The following is a 10,828-nucleotide window of genomic DNA, read 5'->3' on the forward strand; positions in this document are numbered from 1 at the left end:
GAGAGAGAAGACTGTTACTGTGAGCACAGTGAGACTTTCTTAGTCACACTATGGCTGGACTGAAGGCTTCTACAACAGCCAGCATCAGGAGGGCAGAGATGCAGTGAAGACACACGGGCACTAGGGGGCAGCAGAGTGTCAGAATGCTCAGTGTGGTAACAGGGAAGGCGGAGTTTAAAAATGCAGCAGTGCGAATTAATTTCCTGGGTTAGTGTAGTCGGGCTGCACTTTTCAACCATCATCAGTTCTGCATCAGAAAACTAGGGGTGCAACGATACACAAAATTCAGGGTTCGGTTCGGTTCGATACTTTGGTCTCACGGTTCGATATTTTTTCGATACAAAAAAAATGTTCATGTCTTTTTAATTTGTCATTTATTAAAATTATAAATATATATTTTAACTCAAAAGTACAGTTTTTAAATTTAACCCTAACCCTTGTGCGTGTTTTTTATTTTGACAGCGAATACGCACCTGTGGACCACTTATGTGCAGCCCTGGTTATTTAGCTCATCATATTGCAGCCACAGAAATTCTTTTGTCCATGAAACCATAAAGCTGCACTTTCTTTTTGCCTTATAGTCTGATTTGTCATAACTTCTCCGTTTTGTGGTAAGCTTTTCTTTGGCTGTCACTTCTTCACCCTGACCTGTCTTATTTGGCTCAGCAGAACTAAAATATATATCCTGCTGCTTTTACACACACACTCACATAAGCTCAGCGATTCTCTGCGCGATCAACCTCTCACATGTTTAAGCTGCGGGAGATTTCACTTGTCATGTTTGCATAGTAAGCTAACAATTAATAAGACGATGTCAGAGGAATTGGTGCACAAATTATCATCACTCACAGATCAGTACTGTCGCTCTCTATACACAGTTCGCGCGATTGCAAAGTGAAAGCAAAAAAACAAGCGCAAATTCAAACACGATTTCAATATGTCACATATTGACAGTGGCTCACCCAATGACATAATTACCCAGCTACATTTCTGAAAGAATGCAAAAGCATTGACATATATTTTTCCTTCCTACAATAGCCCGACAGGCAGGGCAGAGATAGCCCCGGGACGTTGGGCTAGCGATATTGCGAGCCCTGTATCTGATTGAGGAATCACTCATCTTTGGAAAAGAGAGTTTATTACAGAGAAATGTCTCTTTCCAAAATAAAAGCGATACTATACGCTTCTTCTGGGCTATATTCTCAGCAGCATATTAAACATATCAGGTCCCCATAAGGAGAATCATGTGCTAACAGCTGTCTAAATGACTCGGCTAAAGTTTGTAGCATGCGTGCTTGTTGTTTTTGTCTTTGCACTAGGATGATGTCGGCGTAAATGTGCAGTCATATTCGTTGTGTTCCCACTAGTGCTTTCAGGTTAATCTCGTTGAAATAACCTTAACGCCACAACACGGCAAATCTCCGTTAACGAGCTACCGTCGATCGCCCCGTGCATGGGGCTAGACGGCCAACACGTTAACGAGCTAACTGCGCTAACACACTAGCTCCCACCCATGTAATTGAGCATTGCATGGCACATCCAACATACTGTTTTACTTTAGTCCATGACTCGCTTACCTTCAGGGTCATACGTCACATGAAAAACCAAAATAATTCCAAACGCCAGATCTGAATGAGGGTGGGGGAGGTCCACTTCTGTCTCGCTAGCTTGCCCTGCGCTCTTCCTTCTGACCATGCTGTCTGTGTTGAGTGCTCAGTGAATCTGCGTTCGACTACTCCGCCTAGGCTGCACTCTCGAGCCTAGGCGGAGTAGTCAAATGCAGATTCACTGAGCGCTCAACACAGACAGCATCGTCAGAAGGAAAGTTGATAAAATAAATTACAAATTTTGTATTGTTCTTTTTTTTTTATCCCCTTTGGTTTTCTTTCTTTCTCTCCCTCTCTTTCTTTCATTCTTTCCCCCTGTCCTATCCCACAGTCATGTCTGTCCCGTTTGCAACTGAAAATAAAATAAATTCATAATTATAATAAAGGTCAATCAAATGGACCAATATGATGATCCACTTGGTAAAATAAATCCTCTTGGCATCTTTCTTGGCCTCAAGACAACAATTCTGATGGCTATAGATCCAAACGGGACACATTAAAAAAAAAAAAAAAAAAAAATTTAATTTTTTTTTTTTTTTTTTTTTTTTTTTAAATTGTATTGTTCGATACATATGCGTACCGAACCGAAAGCACTGTATCGAACGGTTCAATATCGATACGAATATCGTTGCACCCCTACAGAAAACAGCTGAATTACTCTCCAAAAACAATGTAATATATATGTTGTACAAACCCCAGAGCACTGTAATTAGGGCACACACAAACATTAGTGAAGGAACATCTAACTTGTGTATAAAAAGTACAAAAAGTGAAATAGATAAAAAAAAAAAAAGAAACAAAAAAAGAAACAAGACCCTGTACTCTGATTTGGTGATCTAGACTCTTGTGTCACAAGTTTGAGAACAGTTTACCAGCAAAAACAATGCTGAACTCTGAATGATTACAGTGCTGTTCAGGCCCTTGGTAACAATTGTATTAGTAAGTGTGGTTCATAGGTCACTCCAACTATCACCAAGGAATCGATCAGCAGTGCTTGGAGACCTCCACAGTCATTCTGAAAGACTTTCACTGGCTGGTAATCTTCATCAACAAGTGGTTTATAGCTGTGACCCAGAAGATTCTGAAAAACATATCACCTTCATGTCTTTAAGTGTTACCCCGTGTGTCAGAAATATGTTTGAAACTGATTATTATCATTGTAGTCACAACTTTGTGTTTTTGTAGTTGTTTCGAGAACAAACTACATGTGGGCAGGTAAAAACGGACGATCTAGGTTCTAGATACTAATCAGTTCTGAGGCCACCAAACCAAAGTGACACTTGAAGAGGTCAATCAAAGCTTTATTCGCCACATGCAGGTTGCCCTGCAGTGAAATGCCCCCCCCCCCCCCGACCTTACACACACACAACACAGACATTACATGGGGATACAAGTTGGAGATCGGTAGCGTTACCAAAAAACACTGAAATGTACACTACAGTGGGAAAGCACAAGAGGAAAAAAAGAGACCTCTACTCATGCTGTGCTTCCATGGTAGGACAGCACAAAAAGCACATAAATGTCCACAGCACAACTTTGTGAAAGACATGACAAGCCACAGGATTGGGTGGGGGGTGAGGAGTAATCCGAAGCGAACACAGCAGCCGCCCTGCACAGCGCTACCATTCCAGCGCGGCACACAGACCCGCCATGTTCCCCCACAGGAAACAAGCATTGAAGGCGTTTGGAAAGGGAGGGGGTATGAGTGTGTGCTTATCAGTGTAAGTGTGTGTCCATAGTTCAGCTGAGACAGTGTCCTTCGCCCCGCCAGGCTAAGTAAACAGTCTACCAGCCAACCCAGGTGGCCTTGTAGGTAATGAGAAGGAACAGACTCAACACAGTTGTTATCAGGGTGTTTTTGTTCGGCTCCAGCCTTGAGCCCACAGCTGGCACCGAAGGGGTAGCTGCATTATGATGGTGATTTTTCTTTTGCAAACAACTCATGAGAATTTCTAGCTGTTTTTAACACTCTGACACTGGTCTCTCAATCTCCCGTTAATAACTGCGAATTTCTCCGTGATGTTATCACCCGTCGATTCTGTGGTCTTGTCACTCTTTTTGCTCACATAGCAGATTCTGAGACATCACGACCGCAGCCAACTGATCCGAGGTGTAATCCAGCTCCGCCCAGAGATGTTGTTCTGAGTTGATTCTTTCCTGATGTAATCCAACATACATACGCTCAAAGGTGTTATTCTGAGCATTCACTGCAGTCGTTAGCGCCTCCTAGCTCTTAACCATGCTGCCTTCAGTGAGCCCTTTCTGAGAAGTTGCACCTGTCGTTCCAATCCCAGCGGGCAGCCTTGTGGGGGTTTGAACCGCCGGTTCCGCTCTCTTAATTCTCCGATAAGCCAGGGTCAAGCCAGCTCCGATCAGCAAGAACCCTGTTATCATGGTTCCAATAGGTAGATATCTTCAGCGTCCTCGATCGACAGTCCCGCCAGGCACACGATCCTCTGCCACCCGTCCATCGTGTATCCGGCAGGGAAAGTCCCTCCAGGGCACTCAGGCTCTCCCGAGCCCCAGACTTCTCGTTAAAGGGTGTCAATAGCATTCAGATCAAATCCATAATTCTCTTTTAGGTTTTAGAGACAGACTGTGAGAGAGTGTTCCAGGGAAAGTAATAAAAAAAAATAAAATAAAAAAAAAAAAAACAACATGAGACAAGACAAGGACATGAGGATCTAAGCAGGGAAGATAAGGGAGAGGAGAAAAGGTGCGACCGCCTTCGCTGAGAGCCAAAGAGAAAGCGTGAGGCTGAGATGGTGTATATATGCGCAGAGCAGAGAGAGTGGATGTAGTGAGCAAAGAATGATGAAGACTGAACTTAAAGGACAGAAGAGGAAATAATGTGAGTGAAGTTGCCCCCCCACCTTCTTCAAATCCAACATGGCACACCCACGTTTCTGCCTGTGGTACTGACCCTTATGCAAAATAGGTGGAATTAAGACACAGTTCCAAAAGCAAACACAGTTGATCAGTGCTGAGAGTGGTCCTGTTCCTGAGCTTGGGGTGATCCTGTAATCTCATATGAACGACCTCCAACGCTCCTGTGACTGGGATGCAAGTGAACACAGATGTAACATCTCTCTTCTCTGTACATGTCCTGTTTATAAGTTTGGGGAAACCTGCTGTCAGCTGAGACTGAAGAAGTCACCTGGATGAGTGACGAAATGTTTCTCCCACTGAAAATGTCCAGATGAACAGAATCAACCTTTTGGGATTTACTTACCTGGATGATTAAGCACGCATCAAGGCATAATTTTATTAATATCTTTAAAATGATAGCAGCACAAACGAAAATTTTTGCAGCACAAACCAGCACCAATGTAGCACAAATGTTTGACATCATTTTTGTTTGATTTGGGTAATGTGGGGGGGCTGGTTGACCTTTTGACCTTTAAATTTTCATTAATATCTTTAAAACAGAAGCAGCACAAAGCGACAATTATAGCAGCACAAACGTAGCACAAATGTTTGATACCACTTTTGTTGCATTTGAAGAAGGTGGGGGGGCAACTTCACTCTGAAGAAGGTGTGTGTGTTTGTGGGGGGCAACTTCACTCACATGAGGAAATACAATGAGCTAATGCCGGAATTATTATTATTATTATTATTATTATTATTATTATTATTATTATTATTATTATTATTATTATTCACATGTTGCAGTTTGTGTTTCATTAACAGTAGTACAATAGTATTGGCTTAAAACTCAACATTTCGTTCTTATTTTCTTATGCTTATTTTTAGCATGAGGTGTTAATGGAGCCTTATTTAGTTGTCTCATAAATGACAGTGTGATTGATTTAAATTCAGTACCATGCATGCATTACTTGTCCGCACAGGGATAGGCAAGTGGGAAGAAAGTTGCTCAGAGAGTGATGAGGCAGCTTCCACTCTCAACCTCGTCACTGTTTGTTGCAATGGCAATCACATTCATGTCCTCTGCAAAATATGCCTTTCCCTCGCTTCACCTGCTGCCTTGTAACAGTAAAACAGTAATAGCTGCTTTTAGCTTTTTATTTTACTCTTACATTACAACAAAATATGACAAACTTTTAATTAGAACAAATTGGGGCACTTTTCAAAACATCTTACAAATATAAAGATATTGTCATGGTTCTGGGTAAAATGCTTGCAGAAAAATAGCTATAAGTGCAGCAGGTAAAACAGGGAAAGCCAAACGGAGGAAGGAATTGCAGTTAGCAGTTGCTAAGTTGTGGCTGGAGCAGGCTCAAAGGAGAAAAGAAGCACACAATGTTAAGAGCAATATTACAAGCAGTAGTTGTGAAACCTGAGGATGAAACCACAGCTCAATCCACTGCAACTACTTTAGAACAACACCGTAGAAAAGCATTAGGAAGAGCAAGAATGTTAGCAGAAAGAAGAGCCAGAGAAGAGCGTGAGAGAGCAGAGGCAGAAGAGGAGGAGAGACTAAAAGCGGAGTATGGAGAGACATTAGGAGAAGCATTGAGTCCAAGACAGACTGGGCAGGTGAGGAGACAAAGGACAGAAAGTGAACACAAAGGTTGCAACCACATATCCATCCCTGACACAGCACAAAAAACAAAACAAAAAACCCAAAAAAAAACACATGGTGTTTCAGCCCCAGTGTGTGCAGATGAAGAACGTTTTTCTCCTGAACCTGATCCATTCCGTGAGGTTAGCACTTACCCTATGGTAGAGGTTGCTAGCCCACATTTTGGAGTGGACGGGGATGATAGCCGCACTATTCGTGTTTACCAGCCATGGACCGAGTCTGAATGTGCTGATGCTTGCAAGAGCCTTGTAGACCCATTGACTAATGTTGATGAGTTCATAGCTCGACACAGACAGCTTTGTTCCTCGTACCGTTTAAATGGACAGGAAACTGAGATTACTTTTAGGAGGAGATGTCCCTCTTATGATTGGACCCGTGTCAGAGGAGGGTACACAGGCAAAGGGCCAGGTGATAACACCCTGCCCTATGGAGATGCAGGTCTCGCTGTCCAAATTAATGGAGTGTATCAGAAATACTTTTAGAACAACTGCAGACTATACAAAAATTTCACAACGCACACAGAAGGAAGGAGAAGATGTTCATGAGTATCGAGGTAGATTAGAGGAAGTGTTTAAGAGGCATAGTGGACTTGAAGAAGATGCAGACGTAGCAGGCCCCTATCAACAGCAGCTGAAACATGCCTTAATGAGTGGGTTCCATCCATCCATTGCAGATTTTATCAGAAAGCAAAATGATGATGGAGTGACTCAATGTATGAACTGGGCAAGGCATGCACAGGATGTGATCAAGAGTAAAAGGAAAAAAAAAAACTGCAAAATACATTAAATGCTGCCACATTTTATGTTGATGAAGAGTCTCAGATATTTTTTCAAGGGCAGACTGGATGTGGTAGAGGCGGAGGAGGAGTCGGGGGGGGCAGAAGTAATAGGCCACCCCGGAGAGGACAAAGGAACAGGGATGAGTGTTACAGGTGTGGAAAAAATAGGTCATCATGCTAAAGAGTGCCCTGAGGAACTATATGAGGAGTATAGACGACCAGATCCACATAACCCCTCATATAATAAATGACTAGTATCTGCTGCCACTGCCAATACACATGCATGTTTAAACACCCCATCACACTGCCACAAACAACAACCAGTGCCCCAAACCATAGATTTGACTGAGGTTTTGTTGAATTTATCAGGGAAAGAAGTTAAACCCCTCGAACTGTGTCATTTATGTAAATTCTGCAAATGGACAGTTAAATCAACACAGAATCTCTAAGCCAGTATGGATCAGAGATCCATCCACAGGAGAGGCAGCTCAGGGTTCAGTAGTAATGTGTCCAACATGTCCTGTGAACCTTTTGGGTAGAGATATGATGGTAAAACTTGGAATCTCAATCATTTCAACAGCTGTTGGAATGATAACTGCAGGAAAAGGAGAAACTGCTGAAACAATGGTTCACCAGGGCAGTGGCGATGTACATTACTACTGGACGCTTGACCTGTCAACCTCTAGGCCAGATCAGATAAAATGTAAGATGTTGACCACAGAGATGAATTAGAATAGAATTTACCTTTATTACCTATAACATTGCACATGCACAGGGCAAAAAAAAAATGCAGTTTGCATCCATCCAGAAGTGCTTTAGTCATGATATAGATATATTATAATATATATTAGCAATAATATAGATATGTGAGTATATTACAGAAATGGGTCTATTATGGTATGTTATAGTGTACACGGTATGAAGTATGTTGTGAATATTCTATAACTATAAGTATGTACAGGCTGTAGTGAGTACAAGCTATGTACAGGATATGAACAGGATATAAATATGAAATAAAAAACTACACAGAAATCTGAGATATACAGTTATACAGAAATGGGAACTATGCAAGTTATAAACAGTTGTAGGGTTAAAAATTATCGTATGTACAGAATGATTATTTACACAGAGCTATACAGTAGTGCAGTTAAGATAAGTGAGGGTGTAGATAGTTTCTACAGAGGCTGTATAAAGTGCTGGTGGTTGTGAGTGGTGGTTCATGTTATTATTGTGTGTTTGAGGGTAGTTGTCCATTGTGTGTGTAGGTGGTTGTGGGTGTGTGTATGTTCAGTCCATGAGTTTAACGTGGGTCAGATGTGCATGATCTGATATCCTCGTGTTGGTGTTGTTCCCACATCATCATACTAAATGTTGTTCCAGGATCAACATTGCAAGTGACCAATCAGAATGTTGTGACGTCATACTTTTGCGACTTCGGGAAAAACCGCCGTAAAACAAAAAACTGTACTTAAGGTGCGAGAAACCGCCTCTGTCCACCGATCAACGGACCCTGACCCTAATCCTAACCTTAACCAGGAGTCCATTATCTTTGACCAGATTCAAGATGGCGCCGAGTATGGCAGCCTCGTCGCGAGCTCCCCCAAGCAACAGCTTTTTTCTGTGTTTAATTTTACTTTTCCTTCATTTATTCGCGCGTAGCACATGTCTCCTTGTGTACGACCGACAAACCTTACTGGACATAAAAGACTGTCTTTCTTATAACTTTCCGGAGTTCAAGTTTTGCAACACGGACGCTCCGTTTGCAGACCCCCCATTCATCTCACCTGAGACGCCTTTGTTCTCTGGCCCTGGAGGCCGCAAACGCCGTCGCAGAGGGAGAAGATCTGGCGTTCTGGTTCGACTGAGACGGCGCACTAACAGACCACCGTTACCCAGTTTATTACTGGCTAATGTGCAGTCTCTGGAGAACAAGCTGTGCGAGCTTCGGGCACGGATCTCATTCCAGCGAGAGATGCGGGACTGCTGCGTGATCTGCCTCACAGAAACCTGGCTATCGGACAAAGTACCGGACTCCGCAATACAACTGCCGGGGTTCTCTGTGCACCGCGCGGACAGGTCACAGGATCTTACTGGGAAAAGCAGAGGCGGTGGTGTGTGTTTCATGATCAACAACAGCTGGTGTGATTATGCGAACGTGCACCCGGTCAAATCCTTCTGCTCACCGGACCTGGAGTACCTGATGATTAAGTGCCGGCCATTCTGGCTACCGAGGGAATTTACAGCAGTGATTATTACGGCTGTTTACATTCCCCCACAAGCCGACACTGACCGTGCACTCAGGGAACTGTACAGCGCGATCAGCAGCGAGGAAACCGCACACCCAGAGGCAGCGTTTATTACAGCCGGAGACTTTAATAAGGGAAACCTGAAGAAAGTCTCACCCAAACTCCACCAACACATCCATTTTAACACTCGTGGAGATCGGCTACTCGACCACTGCTACACCTCTTTCCGGGATGCGTACAAAGCCCTCCCCCGTGCCCCATTCGGCCAATCAGATCACCGCTCCATCCTGCTCCTGCCCGCCTACAGGCAGAAGCTAACACAGGAAGCTCCAACCCGGAGGGCGGTGCACTGTTGGACGGACCAATCGGAGTCTGCGCTGCGGGACAGTTTTGATCACGCGGACTGGGAAATGTTTCACGTGGCTGCTAAGGACATTGATGAATACACAGACTCAGTCTGCGGATTTATCAGGAAATGCGTGGAAGATGTCGTCCCATCCAGAACAGTTAAATCCTTCCCAAATCAAAAACCCTGGATTAACGGAGATGTTCGCGCGGCACGGAGCACCGCCTTTGCCTCCGCGAACACATCGGACTACAAACACGCACATTACCAACTCCGGAAGACGATCAAAGCAGCCAAACGTGAGTACAGGGACAGGGTGGAGCAACAGTTTGACAACCCTCGGAGTATGTGGCAGGGACTAAACACGATCACAGACTTTAGAGGGAAAACCAGCACACCGCAGACCACGGCCTCTCTGTGTGAGGATCTAAACGTATTCTACGCTAGATTCGACACAGCGAACACCATGAGACCGGACAGTGTGCGCACTGACGTCATCCGCGGTGCGCACACTGTGTCTGAGGAGGATGTGCGGAAGTGCTTCAGGAAGGTGAACGCACGCAAAGCTACGGGATTCCCGGCCGCGTCCTCAAGTCATGCGCGGCTCAGCTGGCTGGAGTGTTCACGCACATCTTCAACCTTTCCCTCTCTCTGTCTGTAGTCCCAGCCTGCTTCAAAATGGCCACCATCGTCCCTGTACCCAAATCCTCCACCATCTCCTAGTTGAACGACTGGCGACCTGTAGCCCTGACCCCCATCGTAAGCAAATGCTTCGAGAAGCTTGTCAGGGACTTCATCTGCTCTGCACTACCCGACTCACTGGACCCTCTACAGTTTGCATACCACCACAACAGGTCCACTGATGATGCCATAGCCCTGACACTACATACTGCCCTGTCACACCTGGAGAAGAGAGACACGTATGTGAGAATGCTGGTTGTAGATTACAGCTCAGCATTCAATACCATCGTTCCCTCGCAGCTGGACAGGAAACTGCAGGATCTAGGACTGAGCAGCTCCCTCTGCAGCTGGATCCTTAGCTTCCTGTCTGACAGACGCCAAGTGGTCAGACTGGGCAGCATCACCTCATCCCCCATCACACTGAACACTGGTGCTCCACAGGGGTGTGTACTGAGCCCTCTCCTGTACTCACTCTACACCTATGACTGCACGGCCACTAACAACTCCAACATCATTGTGAAGTTTGCGGACGACACTACAGTGGTAGGTCTTATCACCAATGGTGATGAGACTGCTTACAGGGAGGAGGTCAGCGCCCTGACCCACTGGTGTCAAGACAACCATCTC

At 44.5% G+C, this 10,828-nt stretch overlaps 1 protein-coding gene across 1 annotated transcript in view; it reads right to left on the bottom strand.

The window, feature by feature from the left end:
• LOC120740759 overlaps nt 1-10,828 on the bottom strand; it is a 288,808-nt gene that overhangs the window by 123,395 nt on the left and 154,585 nt on the right. The window lies entirely within an intron of this gene.

Source organism: Simochromis diagramma, unplaced genomic scaffold, assembly GCF_900408965.1.
Source record: "Simochromis diagramma unplaced genomic scaffold, fSimDia1.1 OVJJ01000768.1, whole genome shotgun sequence".
NCBI lineage: Eukaryota > Metazoa > Chordata > Actinopteri > Cichliformes > Cichlidae > Simochromis > Simochromis diagramma.